The 17,797-nt window shown below is 37.7% G+C and overlaps 1 pseudogene; it reads right to left on the bottom strand.

Moving 5' to 3' along the window:
- Positions 1 to 4,160: 4,160 nt before the first annotated feature.
- LOC131958368 (uncharacterized) lies at positions 4,161 to 7,844 on the bottom strand (annotated as a pseudogene).
- Between the last annotated feature and the right edge of the window lie 9,953 nt (positions 7,845 to 17,797).

Genomic DNA, 17,797 nt, shown 5'->3' with positions numbered 1-17,797 from the left:
TTTGGGATAAATAAGTTATATAGATGTTATATTTATATTTAAAGTTAAACATTAGTCAACTAAAATAGCATTGAAACAAAAGCAACCGCTAAATCCCAAACTAACTCCAATGTAGCCCAATGTTAATAAGAAATCCAGCTGTAAAAATAAAGCATATCTAAATTCAAATGTTATATAACCATCTTGTTACATAAACTCAAGTTTGAGTTGTATCAAGCGAAATGTCATAAAGTAAATCGTGTAAGTAATTCAAACTCATAACTTTTGCTTTACCAATATCAGCAGTGCAGCTTTCCGGATCGACGCCCTAATAAATAACATGTGGATTTTAAAATTAATCAGCAAAACAAAATGGTAGACCGTAAAACTAAAACAATTTTGATAATCTGCTGCTCTAAATTAACCATACTATATTTGCTATCAACTTTTCTTTTTGTTCATCTGATAAAGACAAACTTGGAAAGAAACGGCCGCTTTTTATTTTTTTTATTTTCCTTAAGTACTTTAGCACTAGGCCAGTGGTTCCCAACCTTTTTCGAGTGGCGACCCCCTTTTATAAAAAGTAAGTGACCCGCGACCCCCATAGAATTAAAAAGCCGAAATTAGTATGGAAATTAATAAGCACTAAAATAAGATTTTCTAGTAGACTTTCAATATGAACTACTCTTGATAACTGTTTTAATAGCATGAGTAAAATTGCATACTATTCACTAAACCTTCGTGGTTAAGTTTTTAATTTTTTTAAAAATGTGTTAACGCCAACCTATGTCATTATAATTATCTTTATTTTGTTTTTAATCGAAGAATAGTGTTGAAAATATATTCTCCAAAAGTCAATCAATTTTACGTTTGTGTATGAATGGTGAATACTACACCAAAATTTTGTCTGCAGTTTTTCATCTTACACGGAATCATTCTGCAAATCAAAGAATTCATCTTGTAATTCATCGGGAATGCTGGCAACATCAAGGGAGTAAGAGAATGGGTAATGCGTAAATGCAGATTCTTCTTTTTTCAGCTCAGAGAAATAGCGATGCAGCTCGTTTTCAAGAGATTCAAGATGCCCAGAAATTGCTTCTTTCAAAATTTTAATTATCTCACAATCAGATTCATCTACCACACCGCAGTTTCTCAAATTTACAATATTTCCAAGATTTGTTTTCTTTACCGATTTTGCAGCCTTGATAAAAATGCCCCGAGATTATCATGGAAAATTATAATATTCGTTCATTTTCCCTGAAGCGTCAGGTTAAGCTTATCTTGATGTTCGAACATATCTGCTAGGTATGATACTCTCTCCAACCGATCTATGTCGTTTTAAGTATACCAAAAAGTCTTGTTTCCTTTGCACTCCCAAGAACAATTTGATTTCAGATTTCAATTCAAAAACACAATTTACAACATTTCGTTTGACAGCCAGCGTACTGTAGTGTAGAAGAGCAGAACCTCGTGATCTATATTAATGTTTTTGCTCAGTTCTTTGAAGGCTCCAGATTTTATATAATTTACGACTTATACTAGCAATGGACTCTTGATGTTGATTGGTTAGGGCAGTGGTTAGGGAGCTAAATCTTTTCTGTTTTCTGAAAGCCCGATTTTGAGCTAAACATAGATGGCGCACCATCCGTACAAACCCCCACAGCCGTTCTAACCCATTTCAATCATCCAGTTTCAAAAAAGATATTTATTTTCTCCATGCTATCTTCACAAAAGAGCAACTCTTTTATCTTTGCTATCATCCGCATGAATATAGACACAGACCAGCAACTGCGAACCCAAACTCACGTCTGTTGATTTATCAACTTGAAAAGCAGACAATGGTGAAAGCTTAATTTCAATAAAAATTTGTTATTTAACATTTACGTACATGCAGCGTTTGATGAGATTTTCTCCTATTGTTTTTTTTTTTTTGGCTTTGCATTTTCTATCGCGACTTCATTTGATGCTTGCACTAATGCTGGTGAATGCTTCCTGTTCGATCAAGTCTCTGGCGTTTGCAACTAGCTTCTTATCGACGAAAGAACTCCATATATTTTTTGGTGTGTTCCGAATGACTCGTCTCAAATGACGTTTTAGTTTTGAAGATTTCATAGATTCTTGACTGAGAACAACTTTGTACAGTGCGCTTTGTTTCTTTTCTATTACATTTCCAGTGATGTTAGTAAAGCCGTATTTAAAAAATTCTTCTAAATATTTTTTTTTTGTTTCAAATTACTAAGGTTTAGTATACTAGTTGGCGACCCCCCAGAAAGACCAGGTTTGGAACCCGTGCACTAGGCTGTCCATTTATAATATAATTTAATTTTGAGAATAATATTTGAGAACATAATTTAGCGTACAATATAATATTTAAAAAATGTATAGTATTTGTCTGCGTTATGATAAACAAAAAAACAATTATTGTTTATCAATCTTATTATTATACCGCCAGTTAAATGCGTATCTTTTTTTATTTTAGGTAATGGCTGATAAGGTCGTTTAGTTTGAGTTTTAAAATTGTAATCGTCTTGACATTTTTATAATGATAGGCATCAACTGACAAAACAGCTAAAATAATAATGTTATCAATGTAAATATATAAAGTGCAATTCATGATTTAAAAATTAATATTTGTAAAACAAATTTCATTTTTCAAACTTATGGTAATAATTGCTGGAATGTCAATGAAAAAAATAAAAAATAAAAATATGTATCGCCTTTCACAAAAATTCTAATTATTTACATTTAGTTCTTTTGCACTCCTTCCAACTATTGATAAGTTAGGAAAACACAATTACTTCCCTTTATAAAAAAAAAACAACATATCGGGAGGAAAAATGTACGTTGTATTATTTTTTTTTTTGGTGTACGAAAAGATTACATTAATTAGCGTGGATTGATCAAGTGAAACGTAGTAGGTATTTTAAATACTGCCTTTTATTTATTTCATACATTGAACGTACTGTTTCCTAATTATTTTTTAATCAAAGACAGCTGACGTAAAGAAGGCTTATTAAAAAAGGTTATTATTTATGTCTTTTTTGCGTATACTTCTTTCCGTTTGCGGATAAGCTTCGGGTATTGTAATTGTTCATTAAATGGAAACAGGCGCGTCCGCCGACGCCCCGGCAGGATTCGATTTGGCGCCCTCGGCTTTCACGTGAGCACTAGGGTGCATAATTTTTTTTTTAAACAGTGCGAAAGACTATGGATAGGAAAGGTTACTTTAGTCTTTTAGTGAATCAAATCCACGCGTCGCTCCGACATGTGTTCGCTATGACGCCTTCGTACGTTTAAATGAGTGCAAAAGACTATGAATAAATTGGGGTACTATAGTTGTTTACTAAGCTAAAACAGGCGGTTCCGCCTGCGCCACAGAATAGTGCGATTTGGTGCCCTGGGCTAAACTGTGAGCACTTTGCCATTATGTTTATGTTTGCGTTTGTGTTTTCTTTTGTGTTTGTATTGAGTTTGCGTTTGTAGTTGGGTTTGTGTTTGTGTTTGGTTTTCGTTTTTTTTGTTTTGTTTGCGTTTTTGTCTGTGCTTTCTTTGTTTTTGTGTTTGCGTTTGCTGTTGGGTTTGGTTTTGCGTTTGTGTTTGTATTTGTGTTTGCGTTTGTGTTATGTTTGAGTTTTTGTGTGTGGTTTGGTTGGTTGTAGTTAGGGTTTTCAAAGCTGGTTATATGCTGATTACTAAACACACTTGCCATGGTCCTTTACAGAAAGGTTTTTCACATAAGCCAGTGCAGGACCTGGTCGGGACGGCTAGTAATTATTATAGTATCATCACATCGATAGTGAAAGAGAAAAAAAATCTTAATTAATTTACGGCTGAATTCACCGAAATTATTATTGCCTTTAAATAAATATGAATTAATGAGCATTTTGTACTCTTTTTTACAAACACATTTTTAAGGTTTGCGTATCCTTACTTTGAAATTCCACGAATACCTAACTCCTTCAATAATATATGCATGCCTATACGCCTATTGACGTAAGTTTAATTCGGCTTCTTACGCGCTGTCCTTATCTAAGTAGATTAGAGAACTGTTTTACTTTACGCTAATCTATTTTTACAAGCACTAAATCAGAAAAAGATAATTCATGCTAACGTACTTATCAACACAACAAATGAGATTGTTTAAAGCAAGACAAACACTGAGTTCCTAAGGACAGTTTTTTAATTGTATTTTTAAATGAGTTACACATATTGTGTCACTAGGAGCTGGATACAACTGGTTTCTCAATAGGAATTTGGTTCCCCACATCGATGTTGACTTTTGGAGGTTCAAGTTTTACAGGAGGAACAGGAGGGGCTTGGCGACGTGGGTTGAGTTTTGGTAAATGACATTAGGTGAATTCGCGTGAAGGTCCGCTGAACGTTTGCGTAGTGGAACAGAATCCCAGTGAATCTGGATATTTTTGCCAATGACGTCATCAAACCTGCCAGTAATTGTGAAGGCATATATGTTTTCATTGCACAAGTTGTTGATCAGACGTTGAGCGGAGGGGTGGGCGTTTTTCATGTCGTTCCACATCCAAGGCTGCGAGTTAGTATCGCTCTGTCTCTTCAGCGCCGTGTAGAAAGGGATTTGGGAATCTCCGAATCTGTAGTTGAAGGTAGGGTGGTCTCCAGTACCGTGATACTGGTAGTGGTAGTTGGCATCGGGACCACCACCGCTACGTAGAAAACCTTGCAGCTCAGTGGAAAACTTAGCTAAAACGGTAGCTGTGTAGGCCATGGAAGTTCTGGTTTTCGACAAGACAAGACTCCATTTAACAGCTGATTTTGACTTGACTGTTTTTGATGTATTGACTGTCAAGACATTCGATTGTTCATTCTTGGTTTCATCTGTTTTAGAAGTGCTTGTCTCAAACCCAAATTTGTACGCCGCAGAAAAAGCAACACCTCCGGAGGCTGGTGGAGGTGTGTAGGAGACTTGGACGTTGAGCTCATTGCTGTTTTTCCAAGCACTGGTGGTTGAGTGCATAACCGTTCGGATACTATTCTCAGTTCTTATAATTGTTTTGGTCGCATCGGTCACATCGTTGTTGTATATAGTTCCAGAATCAATCGTTTCCGGGGTTAATTCCTGAATTACAGGATCTCCAAACTTGATTTCCTTTATTCCAAAGTTCCAATTCCCATAGGCCATGTTCAGACGTTTATCGCTCATATATCCTTCACAGCGGCCACTTTTATCGGCATACCAAACGTCTTCGTTTCTTCTAAAATCTTCACCTACGTTCGAGGCTCTGCAACCAGCACACCAGGCGTAACCAAGATAATGGGCTAAATACGCAATATCAGACATAGTAATGTCCATGATGCGTGTCTTCACTGTACAGTTTGTCCAGTTGTTCGGGCGCATCTGCAGTCTTGCAGCAGCGCATTCGGTCAAGACAATTAAGTTTATCACAGCCACCACGATATAAACCTGTGACGTAATAGTCGTTGTTACATCTACACAACCCTATATCATCAAAACAGGTCGAGATGTCATGGTCATAGCAATGTCCATAATATGTTGGGTGTTCTGATGGTTTAGTGCATCGCCCTTCTTTTATGTTGCTTAGCCCAGCTTGTGAATCAACTGCGTCACTTCTATACAAGCCGTCCAAAAAATAACCAACTGGGCAATTCGCCCAGGTATTTGCTCGATTTAAAGTGCTTCCCCAATCTGCATACATGATTTGGGCTTTGAATTTTCTCCATTGTCGCTCAAGAGGGCAACACTCCGCTTCTTCTAGAGCACTTAAGCTATCGGATTCCCCACTGGTTCTACGATTTCTATACAAACCGGGTATGAAGTCGTTCTCATAGGGACAGATAGACAACCCCTTTTTGTCCATACTCGTCCACCACTTGGCTCTCGTACAGGCACCATCAGCTCCATATACAACCACAGTAAGCAATATGACGGTTCTTGCCACGTACATCTGAAAGATAAGAATCTGCTGAAATTAAAATATTCATTTGAATCAGGGGTCTCCAAACTTTTCAGTCCGAGGGCCGCATCAACTACCAAATTTCAGTTCGGGGGCCATTTAATTCCAAAAATTGTCTGATTTTTCTGGGCAAAGTTCCTCAGCCATCACCAACAAACGTTTTATCTGTGGACAAAAAGATCGCCGCGGGCCGGATAAGAGGACCTCGCGGGCCGCATCCGGCCCGCGGGCCGTAGTTTGGAGACCCCTGATTTGAATTATAGAAAAAATAAATAAAGTTTCCTTTCGAACTTGACTGTCCATGTTGCAGGTGAAGTAGAGTTATCCTGATTCTTTGAACTACATATATGAAGGGTTAGTGTGGTTAGCACATACCCAGCCGCATTTACTTTCTCCAAAGTGAGATAAGTACCTCATCAGAGGTGGGTGGACTTAGAGACCCGGATTCGAATCAAGACTTTCCGGTAAGCAGTCGTATGCTCTACTATTTGACTTCTCTGTCCCACACTTGGATTATAGGAACACCTTTTTTTAGAAAACGACACTGTTTGGGTGATATATCTTTGGTTTTGGAACCCAATACGTATAGGTCGTCGAGTTCATAAAGTTCTGCTGAATACCTAACTGCCGTTTCGTTAAGGAAAAGAACTGCATCGAACCGACCGCGCAATCTGTAAACATGCTGCGATCAGGTCCAAACAGGTGTTCTCTTTTTATATATTTGTTTAGAAATGTACACAAGTAGCCTAATTAAAAATTGTCTTATACCGGACGCGTCAAGGGAAAAATAAGCTAGGAAGGCCAAGGGAGACGTGGAGGCCTATGTTTCTTCAAGACATTTTTCTCCGTGGGGGGGGGGGTACTTAAAATATTCGGGGGATGGGGGCCGGGATAGTATTTCCAGGGACGCGGACACTGTTAAAAGTGTATATTTTCTATATAAAATTCATTTCGTTTGGTGGGGGGTGGGGTGAGCCCTCCCGAAGAGATGTCTGGAAGAAACTCTTGTAGAGGAGCACAGTAGGCAAGCAGCTGGCAGAGGAAGGACTGCCATGGAGGAATGCCAAAAAAATTACCGGTGATCGACAAAAGTGGAGGGAGCTTTCTGTGGCGGCAACATGTATCTTGGGCACAAAAAGGAAAAGATGCTGAATTGAAATATATTTTTAAAAATAAAAACATTTTTACTAACAAGCTTTTAAATACAATGAAAATAAGAAAAAAAAAAACTTGCATTCTTTAATACAAGCTTTCGTCGCTCATGAGACAGTTTACTAATATTTGCCACCACAGTTTTTATTAAAGAAAGCCAGTTTTCTTTCTTTTTTGTTAGTGCATTTAAAAGCGTATGCTTATAATTATAAAACGATGACACTACTTTAAATATATTTCGTATACGAGAAAGTAAAAAGAAACATTTTAAAGTGTATCGACCGTCTTTGGTAGAAGTTTCTCTAGCCCGGCATATTTATTACATGCATCATAAAAATTGTAGAATCGGCGTGGTCCGGCCTGTACAGACTATGGCTGCCACACCGAAAAGTCGAGAGTTCGAATCCCAGGGAACACGAGGCTAGTTAGCTAGGGACAGCAACATGTCTGCCGTTTAATTTCTTCTTGGTTGAAAAAAAAAATGGCTATAAATGCAAATATAGAAAGAAAAGCAGGTTTGAATCACACGTTTACACTTAAAACTCAATTGTGTTGGAGGTAATCACATCCAACATTGCAATTTAAAACACAGAAGAAGAAGAACATACGTAGAGTAGCATATTTTTTTATATTAAAGAATTAAAGTATAAGATGATTGCTAGAATGAACTATTTAAAATAACTCGAATCCAGCAGTAAAAAATTGTTACCTTTGTAGGTTCTATCTTTCTACCTGCCCTGTAAACCAGCTTCTACTCAAGTCAGGGTAACTATTACCTTAGTATTTAAGCTTACATGCAATTGCACACGTGATCAATATTGCGTTAATTAGAATCAATTAGGTACTTACTATGTCAATTAGAAAGTATCGCGTTAACGTTACTTTAACCTTTAGATCTAGTTTAAGATCTTTCGTAGTGTTTATTGTTATTTTATATTAAGAAAAATATTTGTTATTGAGTGTAAGATATAGCTTTACATAAATACTTATGTGTTCGCTATTTTATGCTGCATAGGCACCACAAACTGAGCAAATACTTCGCTGCAGCTACAGGCCGATTACCTAAAAAAAAACCACATCGTTACAGGGTATCGAAAAGCTAATTAATGCCCCTGCCCGACTACTCAAAACACATTGATCTTTTCAAGGGTGATGGGGATTTTAGTCAAGCTCCACCTTCACACAGTCATGATAACATCGATTTTTATAAAAAAGATTTCCTTGTCACATCAACTTGGCGTTTTTATAAACTCTCAAAACTTACTAATAAAAAAAAAGTATGTAGAGTTTTATTGGTCGTGTGATGAATTATAATCAATCGGAATAGCTTTTTAATATGCGTTTTCAACCTCAACAGTATACAAATTGTTAAACTGAGTGAAATATTGACCAGGAGAAATAGAGACAGTATAAGTTGTCAAAGGAAATCTATGCTTAAAGGGCTTGGCGCGGCGGTGGGATGAATAAAGTCTTCGTGCAACCAACGGACCATTTACCAACAGGAAAATCGGTCGTCGCTTACCATGTAGATCTATGTTCTAAATTTAGAATTTAGGTTGATTAGTTTAGTACCAATGAATTTCGAAATGCGGAAAGTAAAAACGGTTACCGGCCAAGGTTAAATAGAATAACGAAGCTAATTAAAAAAACAAACTTCGCAGCGTTGCATTATTTAGGAGAGTGAGTAAAACGACCGGTAATTTTGGACCGCAGCCAGTCACTCCAAACAAGGATGTTATCCAGTGGTGGGGGTGCAAAATCGAAAGTCTGAAGGGGGGGGGTGTAAATGAAAAGTTTGAGGGGGGGGGGGTGTAAATGAAAAGTTTGAGGGGGGTGGGGGTGCAAATCAAAAATGTGTCTTCGGGGGCCGGATAGGGATGATACGCCTCTGATATATACATTTATAATGCGGGAAAAAAATTGACCCCCCCCCAAAAGACGATCCTGGCTACGCCACTGATGTTATCTAAATGCAAATCTGCATTACATTGAGAAACTAACCCATCATAAAATGAAATCCGCATGTTACATGGAGAAACTAACCCATCATGAAATAAAATCCGCATGCGAAACTAACCTATCATACAAAAATTAGTTTAAGAACAATAAGTTAAATCTCGAGTTGACATCAAAGGTAAAACTATCTTAGATTATTGTATATTATCGCTCATAGTTTAGTATGGGCCCTACACAATAGCGCTTACTTATGCAAGTTGTGCACATCAATTTCTTCGGCAAACACGAGGGCCACTAGTACAAACATGATGGCCACAAGTACAAACATGATGGCCACTAGTACACACAAGATGGCCACTAGTACAAACATGATGGCCACTAGTACAAACATGATGGCCACTAGTACAAACATGATGGCCACTAGTACAAACATGATGGCCACTAGTACAAACATGATGGCCACTATTACAAACAAGACGGCCACTAGTACAAACATAATGGCCACTAGTACAAACAAGATGGCCACTAGTACAAACATGATGGCCACAAGTACAAACATGATGGCCACTATTACAAACAAGACGGCCACTAGTACAAACATAATGGCCACTAGTACAAACAAGATGGCCACTAGTACAAACATGATGGCCACTAGTACAAACATGATGGCCACTAGTACAAACATGATGGCCACTAGTACAAACATGATGGCCACTAGTACACACAAGATGGCCACTAGTACAAACATGATGGCCACTAGTACAAACATAATGGCCACTAGTACAAACAAGATGGCCACTAGTACAAACATGATGGCCACTAGTACAAACATGATGGCCACTAGTACAAACATGATGGCCACTAGTACAAACATGATGGCCACTAGTACAAACATGATGGCCACTAGTACAAACATGATGGCCACTAGTACAAACATGATGGCCACTAGTACAAACATGATGGCCACAAGTACAAACATGATGGCCACTAGTACAAACATGATGGCCACTAGTACAAACATGATGGCCACTATTACAAACAAGACGGCCACTAGTACAAACATGATGGCCACTAGTACAAACATGATGGCCACTAGTACAAACATGATGGCCACTAGTACAAACATGATGGCCACTATTACAAACAAGACGGCCACTAGTACAAACATGATGGCCACTAGTACAAACATGATGGCCACAAGTACAAACATGATGGCCACTAGTACAAACATGATGGCCACTAGTACAAACATGATGGCCACTATTACAAACAAGACGGCCACTAGTACAAACATGATGGCCACTAGTACAAACATGATGGCCACTAGTACAAACATGATGGCCACTAGTACACACAAGATGGCCACTAGTACAAACATGATGGCCACAAGTACAAACATGATTGCCACTAGTACAAACATGATGGCCACTAGTACAAACATGATGGCCACTATTACAAACAAGACGGCCACTAGTACAAACATGATGGCCACTAGTACAAACATAATGGCCACTAGTACAAACAAGATGGCCACTAGTACAAACATGATGGCCACTAGTACAAACATGATGGCCACTAGTACAAACATGATGGCCACTAGTACAAACAAGATAGCCACTAGTACAAACATGATGGCCACTAGTACAAACAAGATAGCCACTAGTACAAACATGATGGCCACTAGTACAAACATGATGGCCACTATTACAAACAAGACGGCCACTAGTACAAACAAGATGGCCACTAGTACAAACATGATGGCCACTAGTACAAACATGATGGCCACTAGTACAAACATGATGGCCACTAGTACAAACAAGATGGCCACTAGTACAAACATGATGGCCACTAGTACAAACATGATGGCCACTAGTACTAACATAATGGCCACTAGTACAAACATGATGGCCACTAGTACAAACATGATGGCCACTAGTACAAACATGATTGCCACTAGTACAAACATGATGGCCACTAGTACAAACATGATGGCCACAAGTACAAACATGATGGCCACTAGTACAAACATGATGGCCACTAGTACAAACATGATGGCCACTATTACAAACAAGACGGCCACTATTACAAACATGATGGCCACTAGTACTAACATAATGGCCACTAGTACAAACATGATGGCCACTAGTACAAACATAATGGCCACTAGTACAAACATAATGGCCACAAGTACAAACATGATGGCCACTAGTACAAACATGATGGCCACAAGTACAAACATGATTGCCACTAGTACAAACATGATGGCCACTAGTACAAACATGATGGCCACTATTACAAACAAGACGGCCACTAGTACAAACATAATGGCCACTAGTACAAACAAGATGGCCACTAGTACAAACATGATGGCCACTAGTACAAACATGATGGCCACTAGTACAAACATGATGGCCACTAGTACAAACATGATGGCCACTAGTACAAACATGATGGCCACTAGTACAAACATGATGGCCACTAGTACAAACATGATGGCCACTAGTACAAACATGATGGCCACAAGTACAAACATGATGGCCACTAGTACAAACATGATGGCCACTAGTACAAACATGATGGCCACTATTACAAACAAGACGGCCACTAGTACAAACATGATGGCCACTAGTACAAACGTGATGGCCACTAGTACAAACATGATGGCCACTAGTACAAACATGATGGCCACTATTACAAACAAGACGGCCACTAGTACAAACATGATGGCCACTAGTACAAACATGATGGCCACAAGTACAAACATGATGGCCACTAGTACAAACATGATGGCCACTAGTACAAACATGATGGCCACTATTACAAACAAGACGGCCACTAGTACAAACATGATGGCCACTAGTACAAACATGATGGCCACTAGTACAAACATGATGGCCACTAGTACACACAAGATGGCCACTAGTACAAACATGATGGCCACAAGTACAAACATGATTGCCACTAGTACAAACATGATGGCCACTAGTACAAACATGATGGCCACTATTACAAACAAGACGGCCACTAGTACAAACATGATGGCCACTAGTACAAACATAATGGCCACTAGTACAAACATAATGGCCACAAGTACAAACATGATGGCCACTAGTACAAACATGATGGCCACTAGTACAAACATGATGGCCACTAGTACAAACATGATGGCCACTAGACATGATTTACAAGTATACGTGCACCGAGTATTCCTCTGAATCAACTAGCATTATGCAAACTAAAGATGCTAAATACAAAATCTATTCAACTGATAAAGTCCAATGTCTTTGTGATCACGTCCGTTCTATCTGGCTTTCACTTGTGTCCTTCACCTTGTATGTAAGCCAGGTGTCTTTGTGTTTGTTGATTTTGACCTCGTAGATTGATCGACGCACAAAGAAAAAAAATGGGGCAGGGTAAAAAAAAAAGATTCCTCTATAGATCTAACGATTCATTGAGCAGATGGAGTTCATGTTCTTCTTGACCTTGGTATATCAAGCGATAGTGTGGTCAGCACTATGCCCAGCAGCCTTTACTTTTCCCAACGCAAGTTAAGATACCCATCAGAGTTGGGTGGGCTAAGGGACGTTCCACTAACTCGAACCCGGTTAGAACTCAAAACTATCGGGTTAGCAGTCTAGGGCAGGGTATTGTCCACTTAATTGCTACAATTTTAACTAAGCATTTATAAATTTACTAAACATTTGGTATAGGCCTACATTTTACATGGTTATATGTTTATTGTAGATATGAGGAAATAGTATAAAAAAAAGCATGTATTACTTACAATGAAAAGTTCAGCACAAATCAACTAAATATTTTACCCTCCATTTTAAAATGGCGTTACATCTAAATTAGCTCTTATTGACTTTATGACGTTATTAAGGTGAGTCTAAAGGTTGGTGGGCTAAAAAATGCCTGAGTCAGTATAAAACAGAGAGTCGTAAGTTAAGCAAACCACATTGTATGACGGAGGGTTTATGCTATCAATGTCATCAGTAGATTTTAAAGACAGTTGTTGATTAATACCCACAAGACAGTCAATTAGCTCTTTTATGGTTAAGATTGAAACATGTTATGATAATAAATTTATCAGAAATTAAATTTTTTTTTCAGATGTATATTCGTACAATATTTGCAGCTAGGATAATGCATTATGTAAGATAGCTTCAATGAACGACTATTATTCTAAATCTGATTACTCTACTGAATCTTTCTGACTAGACTGCATGGCGAATGTTATTACATCCCTATTATCGTTTTAATTAGTTATCTCTGTGCTAGGAACGTATCTCCCCCCTCCCCCAACCCGTCTAACAAACTATAATTATTTTCGTCCTCTGAGTTAGACTAGAACCATCGATCAGTGTTTTAGTAAGGCTCACCTTCACAGGTCCTGTCCTCGGCTCACCTTCACAGGTCCTGTCCTCGTCTCACCTTCACAGGTCCTGTCCTCGTCTCACCTTCACAGGTCCTGTCCTCGGCTCACCTTCACAGGTCCAGTCCTCGGCTTAATTAAATAGTAATTAGGTCAATCATCTTACCTGCAACCTTTGCTGGTTTTTATTGGCTCACACACATAGAGACACAGATACATACAGACAAACATAAACACATATAGACATAGACACACAAAAAATTACACACTAATTCCATCGTAAAGGTTAAGCAGTTTATGACAGTTTGTTAAACTACACTACTCCCATTGCATCCCATCTCAACATATCAAACTATTTCACACTTCACCACTTAACGTAGCACCACCTCACAACACACCACGCCACACCATGTCACTCCATCTCACCACACACATTTCCACACCATACTACGCTTTCTGACACCACACCACCTAAATCAACACCACCTGACACCACATCACTTAAATCAACACCACCTAACACAACACCACCTAAATCAACACCAACTAACACATCACCCTTTTAACTACATACAAATTGTAACGTTAACTATAAAGACCACAGCGAGACTATCAATTAAAGCTGTTGAAATGACAACGTATAATGCAATATTGATGTGTTGTTGAAGATTTCTTAATGGCTTAAAAAACAATGATCTTGTTCATTGTGTATTATTATCATCATCCGTAGTTTACTATTGGGTCTTAAAGTATAAGAACCTATTGTTTTTATTATATATGATTTACCCCAAAAAGCTTTGTGTTGATCCAGAATACTATCAATAATGATTGCCTATGTATATGGTGAATATTATCTAATTAGGTGAATGAGATTTGTGTGTGTTTCTACCCGGTATGATGTATTATTCATTGAAGCGTATTAATTTAAGACAGGCCATTCAGTGAGTGTTGACACTATTGTTTTGTTATTTCTCTATGCATTCATGTTTTTGTTTTTTTTAATAGCCTAAGACATGTAATAGACAGCGTGAGTTTGCCATGTTCGGTTTTTAATATTTTAAGTTAACAGATATTAATATAATTAAAAACCTTAACGTTTATGGGATAGTGTTTATACCGCGCTCATGATAGCTACCAGAGAGAATGCATAAAAGCGTGTTTAAATATAGTCATCCCTGTGTTTAAACACATCCGCTCCTTGTGTCTCTACACACTGCAGCCTGCGCATGTCTGGGTATTTCGTAATTTTACTACCGGGTACAGGCTACGGTTAAGGAAGTAATATTTTGTGATTGACAAGAGTAGTGGAGCGCACTTAAATCGATTTTCTAAACGTTACAAAATCATTTTAGTAAACTTGAGTCTATAAAACTTTCGTAGTGCTTACAAATACACAACTGATTCAGGGCATATATCCATAAAAGGTAGGAGGGAGATTTTACCATTATTAAAAAGAACCTAATATTAATATGTACCAATATATGATTTGTCTTTTCATTAGGCGAAACATGTGTTAATATGTGAAATGTATAACAGCTCTCTACCAAGAAACATAGAATTCTATTTTCCAAAAACTGTGGTGGAATTTGTAAATACTTGTACAATACTTCCAATGCAATTCTAGACTAGATGTAGCTGTTGAGACAAATAATTTAACATTTCCAACAATTTCTTCAAATCAACATGTATTCGATAATTACAGTGATCAGTGTTTCTTCCAGACTTTTTTCTCCGGGGGGGGGGGGGGGGGGGGCACTGGAAATTTTCGGAGGGGGGGGGGGGGCGATAGACTTTCTCCGGGGGGCTCCGCCCTCCCCGAAGAGATGCCTGGAAGAAACTCTGACAGTGATTAACTTATCATTACGTTAAATCACTATAGACTTACTTGTATGTTTGCTTACTTAGAGCTACGTATACATTCAACTATCATCGATTCCCGTTTGTGCCCAACACACAAGTGGCAGATGAAGTAGAGTTAATCTATTTTAATAACCTCGGCACACAAGGGGATAACGTGGCCAGCAATTTGCCTAGCCACCTTTGTCTAACTTGAGTCAGGTACCCATCCAAGCAGATTGAAACGTTCTTTTGATTTGAACCAGGATTTGATACCGAGACTTTCGATATAGCAGCCTAGTGCTCTATTTCTAGACCAAGCCTTCCATTTTGTCTTCAATATTATAGTTTTACTCCTTTTTTATCATTTAAAAACATTAAAAAAAATTATAGCCTGGTTTAGAAATAATTAAAGACCTTAGTCATTGACATTGCACTGATTCAAACGTTAAAACATGCGCTGCATGGTCAAACGATAGAGCAAGTGATAACTCGAGTCTCTCGAGTTCGGATCCCTTACACAAAATTACCAAATCAAAATTTTAGACACTGTTTACAGTTGAGCTGAAAGATTCGTGACTTTTTCTGCTTGACTAAACACACTCGAATCGTGTCAACACATTACCACAACACATCACCTGTTGCTACTTCCTTAAGTACACATTTGTCTGGCGGATCTAAAACACGGAACAGAAATGGGAAGTTAAATGTTAATTTCACGAAAACGTTATACGAAATTATAATTATACGAAATGTGTATACAACCTGGTTTAATAAAAAACTTTTTTTTTTCCTTACAAACGGAGCGTTAGGGTAGAAATTTTGTTTTTAAATATGAACATGCTGAAAAGTAACTTTCTACGAGTATGTAGTAGTTTGAAATTCTGGCATTCTAATTTTAGTTGCAGAAACTAAACGTATTTGAACAATCTACTGCCCTACTCATATCTCTTAAATATCAGGTAAAATCTGAAATGTTATATTTAAAGTAAATAAAAATCGTTGAATTTATGCATTTTCTTATATATATATATATATATATATATATATATATATATATATATATATATATATATATATATCCAAAAACATTTATATTTCAGTGTTTAAAGTCAAGACCCCCACTCGTCACTGAGGATAAGAAGATGTTTACGTTGAAATATTCTCAATACACCATACCATAATCTATGAAGGCCATATTGTTTTCAGCATCATTGAATTACAGTCATATTATTTAAAATGTGTTAGCATTGCCAGACTTGCACTGCACCATTTAGTTTGTATTAAACTGGTGGCTGTATGGTCAACGAGGCATCATTCAACTTGAACCAACGCAAACTTCACTTCACACTTAGACCTAAGTGTGTCATGACACGGTCCCTCCAATATGTCATCTATCAAACTGTTTAAAAACAAATTGTCAAACTCGACAAAAACCAGGTCGCTTTGCGATCACACAGACGCTCATCGGGATGAAAATCCTTACGATGATATAGACGAGAAGAAAAAACATTCGAAACTTCCAGACATTCCTAAAGATAGCCTAACTTCAACTAAACAAACTTCAACTAAACAAACTTCAACTAAACATAAAGGATTAAAAGAACCGGGTTCTAAAATTCAGGAAGTTTCGTCAAGTCTCGTAGAAAATCTCCAAGAAAACATCTACGACAAGATGGAGAATTCAGCTGAGGATGAACACATCTACGAGGATATTGATCAATCATCCAGCATTGCAAGCAGAATTTGGAGAAAAACTTCAAAGGGCAATAACAGGGAAGAGAAAAGTAGAAGTGTATGGTATGACGTCACGGACTAATTAATTAATACAACTAAGCACTAATGTAAAGCTCACAGTAGGTTAATTAATTTCTAAACGTCATTTAATATTTTGGATATCAAGAAATGTGCATTTTGTTAATTATTTCCATGGAAGTTCTTAATATGAAATGACATTTACAAATCATATTTCCATTATTTTTGCCACGTGTCTGATTTATTAAATGTTGATGCGATAAAGTGTTACGGCAAGAGGGGTTAGAACACTACTGCTATCACTAAAGTTTCCAGCTCAGATCATGAATCTACATCTATAGTACGGCTTGAGCCAAAAAAACCCGACGGGTAATTAACTTAAATTAGGAAGAGCTTAGTGATAAGGAATAGAATGTATATCCCCATACTTCAAGATCACATAAACATTAGCTTTACTTCATATACCTGTGTACCGTATATATAAGCTGTTGACTCTGATTTCAGCCTGCTTTACTTTTTGGATTTGCTTCCATAGCCTTTGTCCAACCAAAAACAAACTACAAGGCAGTAGTTTTTTTTTTTTTTGGAGTTGTCTCTCTTAGAAGGGATGCTGTCCCAGCAATCAAGCCTCATTTGCCGGTGGTTTCACACTGAACTGCATACCATTTAAATACATCCCCTAAACCATCCCTTTTGACCCCTTTATCGAATGCTGAGGTCACAGAGTCAGGTGAACTCTACTTCACATTTTAAACTCTTGTGGTTTATCAACTCCGTGCTATACCGACCCGACCAC

The sequence above is a fragment of the Physella acuta genome, unplaced genomic scaffold (assembly GCF_028476545.2).
Source record: "Physella acuta isolate Inbredline_101_S28 unplaced genomic scaffold, ASM2847654v3 ptg000004l, whole genome shotgun sequence".
NCBI classification, from domain to species: Eukaryota; Metazoa; Mollusca; class Gastropoda; family Physidae; genus Physella; species Physella acuta.
This window is presented reverse-complemented; position numbering and strand designations above follow the sequence as displayed.